Source organism: Notamacropus eugenii, chromosome X (assembly GCF_028372415.1).
Source record: "Notamacropus eugenii isolate mMacEug1 chromosome X, mMacEug1.pri_v2, whole genome shotgun sequence".
Lineage (NCBI taxonomy): Eukaryota > Metazoa > Chordata > Mammalia > Diprotodontia > Macropodidae > Notamacropus > Notamacropus eugenii.
In genome coordinates this window covers 14,527,050-14,545,740 of record NC_092879.1, presented here as the reverse complement: position 1 = coordinate 14,545,740, position 18,691 = coordinate 14,527,050, and the positions used below count along the sequence as shown (strand labels likewise).

At 39.6% G+C, this 18,691-nt stretch overlaps 1 long non-coding RNA gene across 1 annotated transcript; it reads right to left on the bottom strand.

The window, feature by feature from the left end:
• Positions 1-1,610: 1,610 nt before the first annotated feature.
• On the bottom strand, positions 1,611-17,539 carry LOC140515203 (uncharacterized). Its single transcript, XR_011970894.1, has 4 exons — positions 17,042-17,539; positions 10,048-10,098; positions 3,059-3,206; positions 1,611-1,853 (listed from the first exon to the last, which is right to left on the bottom strand). It is a non-coding gene; the product is annotated as an uncharacterized lncRNA (long non-coding RNA).
• Between the last annotated feature and the right edge of the window lie 1,152 nt (positions 17,540-18,691).

The window sequence follows — 18,691 nt, the reverse complement described above, 5'->3', positions numbered from 1 at the left end:
ACACACACACACACACACACTCACTAACTTATACATGTATACATACACACACACACACATTCCTTCCAACTCTTCCAATTAACCTAACACTGAGAAAAATCTCAGGAATTACAAATATCATGTTTCTATGAAGATATACAAACAGACTTTAATAAATCCCTTATGGTTTCCTTTCCTGTTTACCTGTTTGAGCATGTCTTGATTCTTGTATTTCAAAGTTACATTTTAAATTCAGTTCTGGTCTTTTCAACAAAAATGTTTGGAAGTTCTCTATTTCATTGAAGTTCTATTTCTTGCATGAAGTATTATACTCAGTTTTGTTGGGTAGGTGATTCTTGATTTTAATCCTATCTTCTTTGAAATCTGGAATATCATATTTCAAGTCCTCTGATCCCTTAGGGGAGAACTTACTAAATCCTGTGTTCCTGATTGTATTTCCACAATACTTGAATTTTTTCTTTCTGACTGCTTGTAAAATATTCTCCTTGACATGGGAATTCTGAAATTTGGCTACAATATTCCTAAGTGTTTTCTTTTGGGTATCTCTTTCAGGACGTGATCTGTAGATACTTTGCATTTTGTGTTTTAACCTCTGGTTCTAGAATATCATGTGACTTTTCTTGATAAATTCTTGAAAGATGATGTCAAGCCTATTTTTTTTATCATGGTTTTCAGGTGGTCCAATAATTTGTAAATTATCTCTCTTGGATTCATTTCTAAGTCATTTGTTTTTTCAAAGAGATACTTCACATTGTATTCTATTTTTTTCATTCTTTTAGTTTATTTTATAATTTCTTGATTGTTTGTAGAGTCTATTAGCTTCCATTTGCTACATTCTAATTTATAAGGAATTATTTTTTTTTCAGTGAGCTTTTGGATTTTTTTTCCATTTAACCTACTATGCGTTATAACACTTTCTACTCGCCATTGACCTTTTGGACCTCTTTTACCATTTGGGTTAGTCTCATTTAAAAGCTGTTATTGTCTTCAGCATTTTTTTGTTTCTTTTAGCAAGTCATTGATTTGTTTTTCATGATTTTCTTGTATCACTCTCATTTCTATTTCCAATTTTTCCACTACTTCTCTTACTTGCTTTTCAAAATCCTTTTTTAGATCTTCCATGACTTGAGACAATTAGTTTTTTTTTTTCTTGGAGGCTTGGATACAGGAACGTTGAATTTGTTTTCGTATTCTGCTTAAATGTTTTGATCTTCCATGTTAACAATGACATAAGAAAATACGTTTTCACCAAGAAAGTAAGAATCTATAGGTTGTTTCATTAAAGTCTTCAGATACAGAATTAGAATTAATCTTATAACACAGAATTATAATTAAATCTTCGAATATGGAATTACATTGAAAGTCTAAGAAGCGAGAATCAGAATTAGTCCTAGAAAATATAATTAGAATGAGTTGTAGAACACAGAATTAGAACTAAAACCACACAGAATTAGAATTAGTGGTAGAATGCAAAATTAGAATGAAAACTCTTAGAACACAGAATTAGAATTAAGGTCTTGGAACACAGAATTAGAATTACAGTCTTAGACCACAGAATTAGTATTTGTCTGAGAACACAAAGCTCACTCAGAAAGGGAAACTGGTCACACTTGCTCTTTATTATTAAAATACATTACATTTTATTTTTATATATTTGTTTTTACAGCACTGAGACTTTCATTTTTTCTCTTTTTCCTGTTCGAAATTCTTTCCATCCTCCTACCCCATCTCCTACCCAATGACAAGGCAACAAAATTCAAGATCATTACAGATATGTATTAAAATGATCAATGATAACTCCAGAAGACTGATGATAAAACATGCTTTCTGCCTCTTGCCACAGAAGTAATGTCCTGTACATTCAGAAGGAAGAAATATTTTCAGGCATAAACAACAATAAATGAATCTGATTTTCTTCACTATATTCATATAAAGGGTTCCACCCATCCCTCTCCAGTCAAATATAGAAGGCCCATGCTTCTCCACTGAGCCAGTCAGTCAGAGGCATGGACAAGCTGCAGATCTCTGCTGAACCAATTAATCAAACCTTTAAGCTAGATGGAAACCACCTGGGGAGGAAACTGGGACTGATTGAAGAGTTGATCCCGCCCTGTGGAGGTTGGATAGAAACAGCAAGATAGTATGGTACTCAGCATCCCAGTGGCAAGACAGCCTAAGGGTGGAGAAGCTTCAGCTAAAGCTCTAAGAGGGAATTGTTCGTGGGGGAGAGAGATTCTCTTTGTCTCATTCCCACCCTCATGCCTGATAGATCAAGGACGACATTTCGAACTATTTCAAGATCAGGAAAAATTTGTGCCCAAAACCACATCTGCATTGAAAGCTTATGAAGAGCATATGAAATCATAGTGAAGACAGAGTAGACACTCTACAGAAAAGCACCTTCAACAATCTACAAAAATCCCAGCAGAAAGCTGCAGCATTGTGATAGGAAACTGTAAGGTTGCTGCAAAAGGGAATAAAAAAAACTTCCAGAAACCAGGAGCTGGGGGGTATTCAGCTCTTTTATCTAATCTGAGCCTTCTTTCCACTGCCTCTGCATGTGCTCACAATAGAACATGCTTCTGGTTAGGGAGTATGTATGTGCATATATACTTATGTATATATACAAATACGTATTAATACGTGTACATCCACCTCTGACCTCCCCCCCCTTTCTCCTCTCTCTCTCTCTCTCTCTCTCTCTCTCTCTCTCTCTCTCTCTCTCTCTCTCTCTCTCTCTCTCCACACATACACACTCACACACAAACATACATATACACATGCATATATGTATGCTGGAGAACGAAATGGAAAACGACTCCATTGTCTCACTGAAGAAAACCCCAAATGGGGTCATGGAGAGTTGGATATGACTGAACAATGATTGAACAACCACAATATGGGGAGATATAGATATGGATCTTTAAAACCTAATTATTCTTATCCTACCATCTTAGTGTACTAGGGAGATAGCCAGTGGCAACTCCTTCCAAAAACCTAGGGCAGCACGTCCTGCCTGCTGTATGTACATGTGGGAAAGGCTGGAGAGACTACTTACAGAAAGGCATGATGACATGCAATGGAAATGTCCTGTTTACAGCTATTCTGACTCCTTCTTGTCCCTTAACATGTGAGGAAAAGGAGCCCATGACTTCTGGCTGAGCCAGAACAGTGCACTGAAAATATTCCAGTTTCTCTGGAAAATCCTAGAGAATCAGAAAAGATACAAATATAGACCATTAACAGCTTCAGCAAAGATGTAGCCTACACAATAAACACTCAAGTATTAGCAGCATTTCTAAATAGTAACAAACAGGAGGCCATTACAGGGAAATCCCATTCCAGATATATTCAAGAAGAATGAGGTGTCTGAAAATCTATCTGCCAAAGCACAGAACAGATGTCTAGTGATTCAGTTACAAAATAACCCTTGAAGTAACAAAGAAAAAGTTTAAATAATTGGAGAAACTTTGCATGCTTCTGGCTGAGCTGTACCAGTCTAACAGAAACGACAATGTAACTTAGGTCCAGATCAATGCAATGAAAAAATTTCATGAAGTGGTCACACTCTGTGAATTTTCCGTGCATATGTGACTGAGCTGGGACCAATTTACTCTATTTTACATCACTGTACCTACAAATAGTGCAAATTCCAAAGCATCCCACTGCATGACTTTCATTTCTCACACTAGTCAGATCCTAGCTGTACTACCAAAGTCAGTTTATACCTTCAATGCCATGGTGATCAAATTATCAAAGGCATACTTTAAAATATTGGCAAATTCCTCAATTAATAAATGGTCAGAGGATATGAACAGTCACTTTTCAGAGGAAGAAATTAAAGATATCTCTAGTCATATGGAAAAATGCCCTAAATCCCTATGGATTAGAGAGATACAAATCAAAACAACTCTGAGATACTACATAACACCTATCAGATTGTCTAATGTGACAAAACAGGGAGATGATAAATGTTGGAGAAAATGTGAGAGTTGGAACACTAATTCATTGTTGGTGGAGCTGTGAGCTGATCCAACCTTTCTGGAGCGCAATTTGGAGCTATGCCCAAAGGGCTACAAATTGTGCATACCCTTTGAGCCAGCAAGACCACTTCTAAGAGTATATCCCCAAGAGATCATAAAAATGGGAAAGGGTCCCACACGTACAAAAATATTTATAGCAGCACTCATTATGGTGTGCAAACACTGGAAATCAAGGGGGCGCCCATCATTTGGAGAGTGCCTGAATAAATAATGTAACATAAATATAACTGACTACTGTGCTATAAGAAATGATGCACAGGAAGACTTCACAGAGGCCTAGAAAAACTTATATGATCTGATGGTGAGTGAAAGGAGCAGAATCAGAACATTGTACACAGCAGCAACCACAGTGTGGGAGGATTTTTTCTGATAGACTTAGAACTTCTTTGCAGTACAAAACTTAGAAAGTTCTCAATGGTCTTTTAAGGCAAAATGCCTTCCAGGTGCAGAGAAAGAACTATGGAATTCAATAACAGAATGCATCAGAACATTTTCTTTTGATTTACGTTTTGGTTTCTCATATGATTTCCCCCATTCATTTTAATTCTTCTATGTAACATGACGGGTGAAAATGTGCTAAATAAGAATGCATGTGTAGAACCTACATAAAACTGTATGCAGTCTCATGAGGGAGGAGGGAGGTAAGGGGGAAAAAGGGAGAAGGAGGGGACAAAATCTAAGTTATATGTTAGAGATTGTAAAGCACTGAAAATAAATTTTAAAAATAAAGTAAAAATAATAATATGGAAATGACAAAAAATATTTCTGAGACACTAGTTTAGAGGGTCCTGTCCTCTAGCTCTGAAAATTGTATAAGCACTCTGAGGTAAGGTTGTGTTTTGTGGCTTATACATTGGACGTGTTTGGCCGTATGAGACTCTGGGAAGCAGCTAAGGAGCCCCTTGGCTTTGATAACGAAGACGTTGGTGCTTCTCTCTCTGGTATATGCGTTATGTATTGCTTATTGTAAGAGAGTTGGAAGCCCTGTCTGTTGATGTTTACCCCTTTGTATTTTTTCTGTAGGTCATGGTGCCCAATTTTTACCCTGAACTAAATAAATGATATATGTGCTTAATTCAAGTGATTGTTGGCCCCTCAAAAAAAAACATCATTAAAATAGTAACACAAATAATTTTTTTTAAATGGGATTGAGAATGCCAGTGGAACAGATGATAAGCGTTAATGGAAAAGCTGTAATCATTCTTCCAACATTAATTAACGATTATTCCAGCACTCCTGTATCAATTATCTACTATTGCAAGAGGGTAAAGGAACTTCCTGATAGAGTTATGACAATATGAAGAGAAGAGACCAGCTGAGATGGTAGAGCAGCAGGAAGAAGGACAGACAAACTCGACCCCATGAACAAACCACAAAGACAACGAAAATGTACCAGCCTGAGTACTGAATGTAAAATACAAGAACAAAATCAGACTGAGTCATTCTCCAGTTCAAGTCAGGATAGGTCAGCCGTAACTGAGAGGTCTGGCGACCATGAAGAGAGACTCTAGACCTTATTAAGCTTTGTGGACCTTTCTATCATTCAGGCTCAATGAGAGCCTGTAGATAATTGTTCACTAGGGTGAGAAGAGATACTGCTCAGGCCTACTTGGAGGCCTCGACCTCGTTCCTATGGAAGTATCATGGTCCCACTAGAGAATGCACTCCTTGCTACTGAGGGCTAGGTCATAGACCCAGTGAGAGACTGAGACAGGGATCTGTGCTTAATTAGGAGTGGCAGATTAGGGTAAGGAGTCTTCATGGGCCCTAGACTTTGACCTCATCAAGGAGCAGGTAGAGAAGAAAGCAGAAACTGGGAGACTTTGACCCCAAAAGCACATCAGGCTCAGAGATCCACTGCCCAATAATTCTCTGCCACTGAATAGTCAAAGTAAGAAAACCAGACCCAAGTTAACTTTTCCATCAATGCCAAATTTTACCTGAAGTTACCTGCCGCTAGGACATTTAGACTAAAATTCTTTTCTCCAAACTAAATATGCCTTTGGTTTGGTCTCAGTAACCAATTCAGTTAATTGTTTTAATACTAATTGCTTTTACATCACTTTGTAACATGTCCAATTTTTCTCCCCATCTCTCCCCTCCCCAAACTCCCTAATACCTTGCATTCCGATGACCCCTTCCTTCAATGTACCCTCACTTCTATCACCGCCCACCCTTCCCTTATCCACATCTTCTCTCTTTTCTTGTAGGGAAAGATAAATTTCTATACCCTATCACCTGTGTTTCTTATTTCTTGGTTATATGCAATAATAATTCTCAGTATTCGTTTCTAATACTTTGAATTCCAACTTCTCTCCCTCCCTCCCTCCCTACCCATCCCCACTGGGAAGGTAAGCAATTCAATACAGACTAAATATGTGTCGTTTTGCAAAAAACTTCCATAATAATCATGCTGTGTAATACTAACTCTATTACCCTCTGTCCTACTCTATCACCACTTATTTTATTATTCCCTTATCTGACCTTGTACCTTCACAAAAGCATTTATTTCTAGTTACTCCCTTCTCCCATTTGCTCCCCCTTCTACCATTTCCCTCACCCCACTTGTCACCTACTCCCCTACTTTCCTGTAGTGTAAGATAGATTTTCATGCTAAATTAAGTGAGCATGTTATTCGCTCTTTAAGCCATATGTGAAGAGAGTAAGCTTCACTTTCCACCTCTCCTCTTCTACCTTTTCTCCTCCATTGAACAAGATTTTTCTTATCTCTTTTATGAGTTATAGCCTGCCCCATTCCCTTTCTCCCTTTATTCTCCCAGTATTTTCTTCCCTCACCCCTTAATTTTTATTTTGTTTTATTTTTTTTGAAGATATCATCTCTTCTGATTTAACGCAGCCTCTCTTCTCTGTTTATATATATATATATATATATATATATATATATATATATATATATATATATATATATAAATGCTCTAACTCTCTATTGGTTTAAACAAATGCACATTAAAACAAGTCTATGGTACACACCTAACACCTATTTAATAAAACAGAAAAGGAAAATGATAAATTATTGCGAGGATGTGGGAAAGCTGGGACGTTAATGCACTGCTGGTAGAGTTGTGAACTGATCCAACCATTCTGAAGAGCAATTTGGAGCCATAGCCAAAGGACTATAAAGCTATGAATACCGTTTGACGCAGAAATACCGCTATTAGTCCTGTATCCGAAAGATATAAAAGGAAAAGGACCCAGAGTGCATTAAATATTTATAGCAGCTCTTATTGTGGTGGCAGAGAATGGGAAATCAAGGGGACTCCCATCATTTGTAGAATAGCTGAACAAGTTTTGGTATGTAACTGTGACAAAATGGTATCATGCTTTAAAAAAAATTATGATTACATTGCTTTCAGAAAAATCTGAGAAAACTTGGTTGAATGAATGTAGGATGGAGTATATAGAACCAGGAGAACATCTTGGATGTTTTTAACGTTTCTGAAGTCAGTCAAGACAGCAATTGTAATTAAGTGTCTACTATGTCTCTGGCACTGTGCTAAAACACTGGGGATGCAAAGAACAGAAAATAGTCCTTACAAGGAACAAAAACTGTACAAATAAGATATATATATATATATTGGATGAATTAGGGAGAATCTCATAGGTAAGTCTCCGAGGTAAAGACCTCTTGCTGAAAGTGCGAGTTGAGGAGAGACCAGAGGGAAGCCAGGAGTTGGAGGTGAGAAAGGAGAGAGATCCAGGCATGGAAAATGGTCAGAGAGAATGCTGGGAGCAGAATAATTGAGGTATAGACTTGGAAATGTCATTTTTTTTTTCTTGTGGAGATTTGGATAGAGGAAGACCTATAATTTTTCTATTGCAGAATTCTTTATTTTTGTTACATAAATTGCTGTACATTTACCACCAAAATGAGGTTCTATAGAGTACATTGTGAGTATGTAGTAAAGAACTGTTTATTAATTGAACCTAAAGAACTTTTGCCTAGCAGAGTTCATATATCCTCTGAAATGAAAGTACTTCAAGACATCTTGGCAAAATACTGCATTTTAGGAAGTGGTGGCTAAAGAAGAGATGTGCTACTTCTGTTAAAACAGATTTCCAGATTGCTTTATTACATGTTATTTTTATCGTATCATGATCTGAAAGGATGCATTTAATATTTCTGCCTTTTTGCATTTGATTGTGAGGATTTTGTGCCCTACGACATGATCAGTTTTTGTGTAGGTGTCTTATCATCTTAGCTTCTTCTTTGTTTTATGGTTATCATTATCTGGTTCTGAGAGGAAAAGGCTGAGATTTCCCACTAGTGTAATTCTGCTGTTTATTTATTCATGTAACTCACTTAACTTTTCTCAGAATTTGGATGCTATACCACTTCGCACATATATGTTTAGTACTGATATTACTTCATTGTGTATGGTAACTTTAAGCAAGATGTAGTTTGCTTACTTATCTCTTCCTTATTTCTTTTACTTCGATCTAACTTTGCTTTTGCTTTGTCTAAAATCAGAATTGCTATCCCTGATTTTTTTTCAGTTCAGCTGAAGCAAAATATATTCTGCTCCAGACTTTTACCTTTCTTCTGTGTTGTGTGTATCTCTTGCTTCAGATATGTTTCCTGTAAACAACATATTGTAGGATTCTGGTTTTTAATCCACTTTGCCATCCACTTTAGTTATATGGAAAGTCCATTCCACCCACATTCACAGTTATGGTTGCTACGCTTTAAATTTAAAAGCTGTTACACAAACAATGCTAATGCAGCCAAGATTAGGAGAGAAGCACAAAGCTAGGAAACAGTTTTTAAAATCATAGTCTTTGACAAAAGTCTTCGTTTCTAAAACATATAGAGAAATGAGTCAAATATATAAGAATATTAGTCATTCCCCAATTGTTAAAAGACCAACATTGTGAAGAGGTAGTTTTCAGATAAAGAAATTAAAGCTATGTACAATCATATAGAAAAAGCTCTAAATCGCCACTGATTGGAGAAATGCAAATTAAAACAACTTTGAGGTACCACCTCCTACCTATCAGATTGGCTAATATGATACAAAGGGAAAATGATAAAAGTGGGAAAAGATGTGGGAAAATTGGAACACTAAAGCATTGTTGCCGGCGTTTCCAACTGATCAAGACATTCTGGAGAGTAAATTGCAACTATGACCAAAGGGCACAGCTTTGATCCAGCAATAACACTGCTAGGTCTGTATCCTAAAGAGATCATAAAAAAGAAAAAAGCACCCACGTCTACAAAAACATTCACAGCAGTTGTTTTTGTGGTGGCAAAGAATTGCACATTGAGTGTATAAACGTAAATTGTCGAATGACTGAATAAGTTGTGGTCAATGAATGTAATGGAATATCATTGTTCTATAGGAAACAGTGAGAAGAAAAACCTGGAGAGATGTACATGAATCGATGCTAAGAGAAATGAGCAGAAATGGGAGAACAATGAAGATAGTAACATCAACACTGCGCAGTGACCAACTTTGATAGACTCAGCTCTTCTCAATAATGCAAAGAAAAAAATGTTTATTTTTATAGGCTTAATTGTTTAATCCTGTATAGTAATTTTGTTTTTACGGATCAACACATGTTATTTTCTCTCTTTTTCTGTCCTCATGGTTTTTTTTTTCCATTTCTCCTGGTTTTTCTTTCGCAACATGACCAATGTGGAATTTTGTTTAATATGATTGTACATATATAGCCTGTATCAGATTGCCTGCCACTTTGGGGAGGGAGAAAAAACAAACAAACTTTGGAACTCAAAATCTTGTAAACGTGAACGTTGAAAACTCTCTTAGCATATAACTGGAAAAAACATAACATAGCAGTAGTTGCGGGAAAAAAAACATATTTTACACACCAAAATGGAAAAGAAGACTATTCTCCATTTCAGGATCCTAAAAAATATGCAGTTCCACATGAAGACAACAAGGAAATTCTAAAGTTTGAGTAAAATAACAAATGAAAGAAAGTGTTAATAATTATATGAAAAAATGATCTCAGTTGAAGAACATACCCAAATTTTTGAGATGCTGCCAAATCAGTCCTCAGGGAGAAAATGATGACGCTACAAACATAGAAAAAGAGAAGATTAGTGAACTGAATATACAGTTAGACAATTGGAAAATAAAGATAGAAGCTTAAAATAAGCACACAGGAAGAGATATTAGAAATTAGTGGACATCAATTGGAAACGAACCAAAAGACAAAGAAATCTCTAAAGAGAGGGTAACTAAAAGCTGGTAATTTGAAAATAAGCTACTACTGAAATTTCCCACAATCCTGCATTCCTTGGATACCACTAAGCCCCAGGAAACTTCCTATCAGGATACTCACTATCCAGGGAGACTTCACCTGCTTTGGTGTTCAAAATGTCACAGTACTCTGTGAGTGGGGGCTATAGTGTGGAGCAAGGAACTCGTCCATGTAAAGTGGGCTCCCAGGTCAGCTATCTCCTCATGTCCCACCAGCGGCACTCTTTGCACTGTGCTCTGGCTACCGATTTCCCCAGCCCACTTATTCCACGTAATTTTCTTCCAATACATTGCAATATCGTGGAGAAGAGAGACGATCTTTTTTTTTTCCTTTCACATCCCCAGCACTTAGCACAGTGCCTGATGCTAGAGTAAGAGAAAACCACGACAAAACCAGAAGTAATTAAAAGAATAATCAGTTACAGGTATAACTGTAAAAGCAAAACAAACAAACAAACCAGAGAATACAAAGAAAAAGAGAAACATGTTCAAAAGTACCAAATACCAAACCAACGGAGACCAAGGGGACATCTTAAAAACCCTATCTCATAAAAAAGCAATAGAATTTACTGTAGAGGAACTACCAAAGAGGAAGGGGGAAAACGTCTTGGTTGTTGTGGTTTCAGAGAATTTTATCAAGTGTTTCAAAGAACATTTAGCACCCATACAATACAAATTATTCTCAAAAATTGAGAAAGAATGCACCCTACAAGAATTTTTTTGTGAGACAAATGTGCTCCTAATACTTAACCCATGGAAAGATAAAGCATAGATGAATTAGATGCCGATATCATTCATGAAAACTGATTCTGTCAGACTACAGTCAATCACCCAAGAAGACATTGATAATGATCACGTTGATTTTATAGCAGGGATGCAAGGATGGATACACATTAGGATGATACGCAGAGTAGTTCACCATTGTAAAAATGAAAATAACCTAAGCCACATGATTGTCTCACTGGAAGCATAGAAACCTTTGACAAAGTATAATACTCGTGTGCCATAAACCCTACAGAGTACAGGCATGGAGGGATTTTTAATGTCGTTAAAAGAGTCGGAAACCAAAAGCAATGATCCTATGCAATGCAGACACACCAGAATCTTTTCAAAAGGAATGGGAAAAAAACAAGGATGCCCACGCTCTTCTCTATGCTCTTTGATACTGTAGAATTGTTAGCAACAGCAGCAAGACAAGAAAAATAAACTGATAGCATACTCTGTTATGTACTATTTGTCATATTGCTCTCTGGAACAGGGAGGGGGAAGAAATTGGGCTAAACCTTGATGGTGTATAAAACCAAAGACATCAGTGAACTTTTGTTTTTAAATGGAGATTGAGAGCCCTTATGTGAGGAACAAGAAAAGTAATTGCTCTGAAAAGTTTCTCTACTTTGAATAGGAAATTATAGGTACTCAGAACTAAGAAACGTTTGATCGCCATACTGAGATGTATGAAAATAGACAGAAATACCAAGACATGGGCTTACTACTAGTACATGTGGAAAGATGTTGTGCTTTGGTGACTTTTAGGGTTCATTCCATCATACACCCACATGGTCTACATGGAAGCATGTGTTGTAATCACACTTCTGGCAGGATAGTGGCAGCTGGGTGGGTCGGTGAATAGAGCCCTGGGAATGGTGTCAAATTTAGCCTCAGACACTTCCTAGCTATTTTACCCAGGGCAAGTCACTAAAAGCATCCTTTGCCTCATGCCCTCCACTGGAATAAATAGGGATAATAACAGCATCTATATCCCTGGGTGGTTGTGAGGATCAAATGAGATGGTAATTGCAGAGTAATTACCATCGTTCCTGGCACACAATAGATAGTATAGGTGGTAATGATGAAGAGAGGGGGCATATTTTCACAACTTCCCATAGTGTTGGTGTGTGTGTTTTTAGGCCCAGATTCAGCCACATTACTCCATGCAAAGTAAACATCAACTCATGCACCTAAGAGTGACAATAATGAGACCATGTCTAGAATGAGCTCTCTTTATACTATGTAGAAGAATTTCTAACAGTGAACAAAACCCATCTTATACATTTGTCAGGTTGTGTATTCACCTCCATCAAAGGGATAGTTACCTTTTCCCAAAAAGTATTCCCATTAACACAAGGATAATGAAAGACTATAAAGATCTTCATATTTAAAGCGTTTAATCAGGATATATTATTTCTTCGAAAAAGACTGGAACAGCAATGGCAGGCTAAGGTCTGGCTTTTTTTTTAAGTTATTAAGTATAGGGGAACGTGAAAATGTATTACGTTATCGAAACAAATTAAATATGAAATTCTAGAATAAGTGGTGATGGTTTGAATATTTCTAGAAAAGATGGATGCTATAGTGATATTGCTTCATCATCAAAATGCCAGAGTAAGCCTGATTTGCCTCTAATCTACAAAGACAAAGGCTCCTCGCAATTGGTTTATTTGCGGTTGGAGAGACAATGTAGCTCATCGTTGCTCAGTATCTGAAGCACTCCTCTACCAGAATAATTCTAGCTGAGTGGCTACCTTCCTCAGATGGAAAGAGTTTGTGTACTGAAAGTGCACCAACCCTCCCACGGCTAAGGTGCAGACGACGACTGAATACAGCACACTAGAAAAGGGGGTGTCTCCTTTCTTTTTTAGCAAAGAAATAGGACATCTTATTTATGGTCCCTCTCACCAGCTGCTCCTGCCTTACATCTCAAACCCAAGTCCAAGCTAGAATCTGGGATGTTAAGGAAAGTATCCTTGGTAGAGAGGAATATGCTCTGGGCTGGAGGCAGAGGACTGGGTTGGAGGGCTGGTCTGACTAGGGCTGGCTCAACTGGAAAAGGAACTTAGCTTTCCTGGGTATCAGCTCCTTTTTTGAGAACTCGAGGAATGGGGAAGAAGAGGGAGACTACATGTACTCAAAGGTCCCCTGTAGTTCTGAATCTCGAGCCCCAGGTTGAAACAGCAGAGAAAGGACTGGAAGCTAGGTCTTCCCTACACCAGGTCCACTGTCACACACTGCTTCTTCAGGCAGGCTAAGGGCTGCACAAACCCAATATCAGATCGAGGTAAAGGAAGGAGGGTGAGGGTCCCAGATTCTTGGAGGGTTTAAGGTTGGCCACTTATCCCAGTAACTTTACTGTTTGATGCTCTTTAAATGCAAGTACAATCAAGAAGGCTACCATGAAGAGCAACTAGTGGAACCCAGAAAACTGGGCTAGAGAACATAAGAAAACCTCCATCTCCTGAGGAGATGCACCTGGGAGCTTTAAAGTCACCATCAGAAAGGAAGGCTTCAGGAGGAATCCAAAAAGATCCTGAACCTCCTCGTAGTTCCAACTCCATCTCCGCCTAGCTGTACCCAGATAGGGAAAGGCTCATGTGGCATGGAACCTAGAAAAAGCTCAGAATTCTAGGAGGCAAGGAATGGAAAGAAAAGGGGAAAGAAGAAAGGGAGGAGGAAGGGGAAGGAGAAAGAGGGAGACGAGTGGAAGGGGGAAGAGGGGCCTCCCCACAATCTGATTACTACCCGTCTTCCCAGGCATCTTTTGGACAGTCACTCTACACGTACCCAAAACACTGGACAAACCCTACAAATGTATCTCCCATATTCCAGGTCTGTTTGTTTGCACACTCCCTTCAATCTCTTACAAAGTAGGAAACACATAAAAAGACAGGTCTCCATGAGTGGTCAAAGAACATACTGTTACACTGAAACAAAAAAATGAGTATTATTCAGGCAAGCAATTTATTCAACAAAGCATGTAGTTCCAGAAACAAATCGTGCCCAAAGCTTTCAGTACAAGAGGCCCTGAACCCTAGTTTCTATAGGGTTTAATACACAAAGTGGAGAGAGTGATAAACAGCATGAAGGCTTAAGCTTCCTGTATTCTTACTGGTGGAGTTGATCTAGCCATTCAGGTAGACGGTAGAGTGGTATTCTTGGGGTGAACTGACTGTAAGGAGGGGCAGTAAACTTGTGCAATCTCCAAAACCAGGTGACTTATAAATAATGTTTAAAAAACAAAATGGGGCTACTTATGTTATTTTTACTATAACAATGCAGGGAATACTTGGCAGAACGAAGCTTAAAACGAAGTATGATGGCTACAAGTCCAGATACTTCCCTTTCCCTTGTACTGCCTCTTGTTCACAAGGAGAGAGAAGAGAGCCTGAGACTCAGTTTCCTCATCTGTAAAATGCGGTACTTCAGAATGCCAGAAGTTCTTTCCTGAAAGGGTGGTTGTGGGGCTTCCATGAGATCAGGTATGAAAAAGACAACTCTCCCAATATTCAGAATTGCACAAACGTCAGGCCTTAGCGTTGTTATCATCTTCAGTCTTTCACTCTCTTATCTATACTCTCAAATGTCCCCTGTTCTGAAAAACATCCTTTTCTTTCTATCCTGAACCAGTCAAATTCATGAAAACTTGTCTGTACCTGAGGCCTTTACGTTGGCAATAACCAGGATCTCCTTTTCTCTTTACAATCAGATTCCCAATTCCATGACGCCAATGTAACTGCTCTCTTCCAAATCATCCATGACCTCCTACTGGACAAAAGAAATGACCTTCTATTCTTTTGTTTTTAAAAATGAATTTATTTACTTTTAGTTTTCAACATGCACTTCCATAAGTTTTAAATTCTCTCCACTTCCATCCCCCCCTCAACAAGGTGTGCAATCAGATATAGGCTCTATATTCTAATTAAATATACTTTATATGCATATATATATACATATATATTATTTATTTCAATGCATTTTAATTCACCAGATTTTCACATTAGTCGTGTTGTACAGAAAAATTAGAAGAAATGGGAGGAAACAAAAGAAAGAAAAAAAATAAAAAGGAGGTCAAATAGTAAGCTCCAATCTGCATTCAGTCTCCATATTTCTTTCTCTAGATGTGGATGGCATTTCTTATCAGGAGGCTTTGTGGTTGTTATAGGTCATGTGTTCTTGCGAAGAACTAAGTTAATAAAAGGTAGTCATCAAACAATGTGCCTGTCACTGTGTACAACGTTCTCCTGGTTCTGCTCCCTTCACTAAGCATCAGTTCATATAAGTCTTTTCAGGTTTTCCTGAAGTCGGCCTGCTCATCACTGCTTACAGCCCAATAGTACTCCATTACATTCATATGCCACTACTTCTTCAACCACTTCGAAAAGATTGGCACCCCCTCAATATTCAGTTCTTGGCCATCACGAAAAGAGCTGCTATCAATATTTTTTTTTTTTACATTTGGGTCCTTTTCCCATTTTTATGACTTATTTGGGATGTAATTCTAGAAGTGGCATTTCTGGCTCAAAGGGTACGTACGTTTTGACCCTTTGGCCACATTTCCAAATTGCTCTGAAGTGTGATTGTATCAGTTCATAATTCCACCAACAATGCATTAGTGTTCCAATTTTCCCATATCTTCTCCAGCATTTATAATTTTCCTATTTTTCATGTTAGCCAATCTGACAAATGTAATATGGTACCTCAAAGATGTTTTGACTTACATTTGTCTAATCAAGTAATTCATACAATTTCCTCCTTGTCTTTTTCCAGATTTCAACAAATATGAATTAAGGGCCTACTGTATGCCAGTAATCAAGTCATTTTGCTTCATTCTCTATTTCACTCATCATCACTCTCCCAACATCAGTTTTCTATTCTATGCCCTCAGTAGTGTAATGGATGCTGTCCTGTGTTTTAGAAGAGGATCAAAATCACATCACCATCATAAAGTGAAGTGTTAGTGTGTCCGACTTTGGCTGATCAGGCCAGTATGAGCCCAGAATGCTCCTCCACAAGTTGGGCACAGATATTCCGCATGGATATTTCTGGTGGATACTCCAAATTTGCACATCCTACTTTACTTTCTGCTGTCTCAATTCTGCTTTGCTCCTAGAGCACAACAAACTTTCTGATGGGAGCACACCATGCTGAGTGGTCCTGTGTCAGTGTCTCCCTTCTTGCACAGTCAAATCCAAAGTTCTTGAGACATTGAGAATGTCCTTGCGTTACTTCTTCTGACCACCATGTCATCTTCTCTCCCATGTGTGTTCTCTATAAAATAACATTTCCATCATCAGTGATGAGGGAGCCACATTGATTACAAACTGGTGGGAGTGTTGGTTGAACGTTAACTGCAGAGCCAGAACTTGATCCAGTCTCAAGGTCACTCCTTGTGACTGTCATCTGCTTTAGGTACATTAGGACCATTTAGCCTAAGTGTCGTCATATCGGACCCCACTTCCCCTTCCTAGGACACAAAACTGCATAAAGTTTACAGTGATCATAACGTACCTTCTTGGCTCCAAAGACCGTTAAACTGACAATAACTGGATAATGAGTTTCCCTAAGGATTTCGGACAAAAACTTGGTGGCGATGGTCCACTAATTACCGTTTCTAGCAGATCACCAGCCCAGTGGGCCCACCCCGCCCATCCCTCCCCAGCAGACAGGATCCCGGGAAACAGACACTAATCGAGGGACAGTGCTAGGGGTGAGATCTGAACCGTCTCAAACCCACCCAGTCCTTAATTTGTGTGGCCTAGTCGAACATTCCGAATGTTTGTCCACCCCATACTTCAGCAGGCAGCCTGTAATACCACAGCAGAGAGGGTCCCAGGCCTGGGTACCCGTGGATCTCTCAAAGTAACCCTCAACACCCTCTCTCAAGCTTGGATCTGGCCTTCAGCACAGCTCCCCACTGCCACGAGCCTCCTTACCCTTACTGAACCTGGACTGGTAACCCTAGGAGCGAACCCCCCGACTGACCTGGTCTTAGTCATCCTCATTTTCAGCCTTGACTGAGGCTGACTGGACCCTCCTGCCACCCTCCTCCACCTCGACTTCGACAGAAGGACGATCACAGGCTCCTCAGCATCACTTCCCTCAGCAGGCCAGGGCAGGGGTGGGCAGTGACGCCTACACCCCATCTGGGCTCCCTACTCAGCGGTGGCTGGGGTTCCCTCCTCTTGGCTCCAAACTAGATCCAAGCCCCGGGGAAAGGTCAGGGCTGGGGCGTGGGCAGAGCCCAGGGAACGTCTGTAGACCAAGAAGCGGGTGGTACTGGGGGGCAAAAAGAGACATTCCCTTGTCGAGAGACAAGGAGGGGCCACAACTAGCCTTTCAGAGTTCCCAGGACCTCCTGATGTCCTGAGCGGGTCGGGTGATCACCTGGCCAATTGTCCAACTCACTGCACTCTACAGGAATTCCGACAAGTTTCCCTCCTTGGGGCCAGGCGAACCTGGAAAGGAGACCTGCAAAGACCAGGTGAGCCAGGCAGGTCATCCAAGCATGTAATAACCATGGTGACGGAGAGGGCGGTGGCAGGGAGAGTCATGTGTCCCTTTGTCTGTGCTGGGTCTGGAACGTTGAATCCACCATTCTCCTCACCTGTGGTGGTCGCTACGGCAACCGCAGGACTCAGAAGGAGGAGAACTGGAAGGTGTAGTCCAGGTTGGACTCTGAGGGCGGAGTTTCGATTCGTATTCTGCCCTCAGGACGGCTGACTGGCAAGCCCCCTCAACTTGGAGCCCCTGAGTCTACAGACAGTCGCCCTATAGGAAGGGCTTGTAGCTTGGAGGAGCCCGGCCTCACCGGGACAGTCGACTGTGCCCAGGCGCCTGGGGGCTTGGGGAACCCACCAGTCTGGAGAGAGGGTGTCTCAGCTGGCCTTTGTGGAGGTTTTCCCGAAGCCGCTCTCTCCTGCTTCAGAGTCAGACCGAAAGACATACTCACTTTGTTGACGCCCTCCCTGAATGCAAAAGCTGTCAGGAAATTCATCCCAGTCGTGCTCTCTAAAACTTTGGGTGCTTTAGAGGTGCTCCCACCACTCACTGGTACCACTCAGCAGGATAGGAACAGAGGGCAGTGTATCGTCAATGCCATATGAGCTACTGTTATAAATTTCTTCAGCCGTATGTGTATATGGATGCAGATATTAAGGATCTAATAGATTAGCCTAATAAACAATCTTCACTCGAAAGCAAACCAGAACAACCTTTATTCTGCACACAAGGACGATATAAAACCTCATTACAGAAATATAGAAACACAAAGCTTAACAGAATAACGCAAATATTTACATACATCACCAGACTGGGGCACCTACTTCTGAGTTCTCGTTCACTGGAGGGGAGTAAGTGAATGAGGAATCTTGATACCAGCTACTCAGTGTCCCTAATATGGTAAATCAAAAAGATTTCATGTGAAGCACCCTTCCCCTTTATGAGCCCCCAGGTAAAACAAAATCTTCAAGAATATATACAGTTCTCAAACAAAGAATTGGCACCTGCCTGGCTCAATGCAGAAAGGCTTAAAAGCCTACTTGGCCTAGCACCTGTCTGGCTTAATGAAAAAAGATGCAATACCTTCCTGACTCAGTGCCTAATTGACTCAAATTGACTCAGCACTTGATGTGT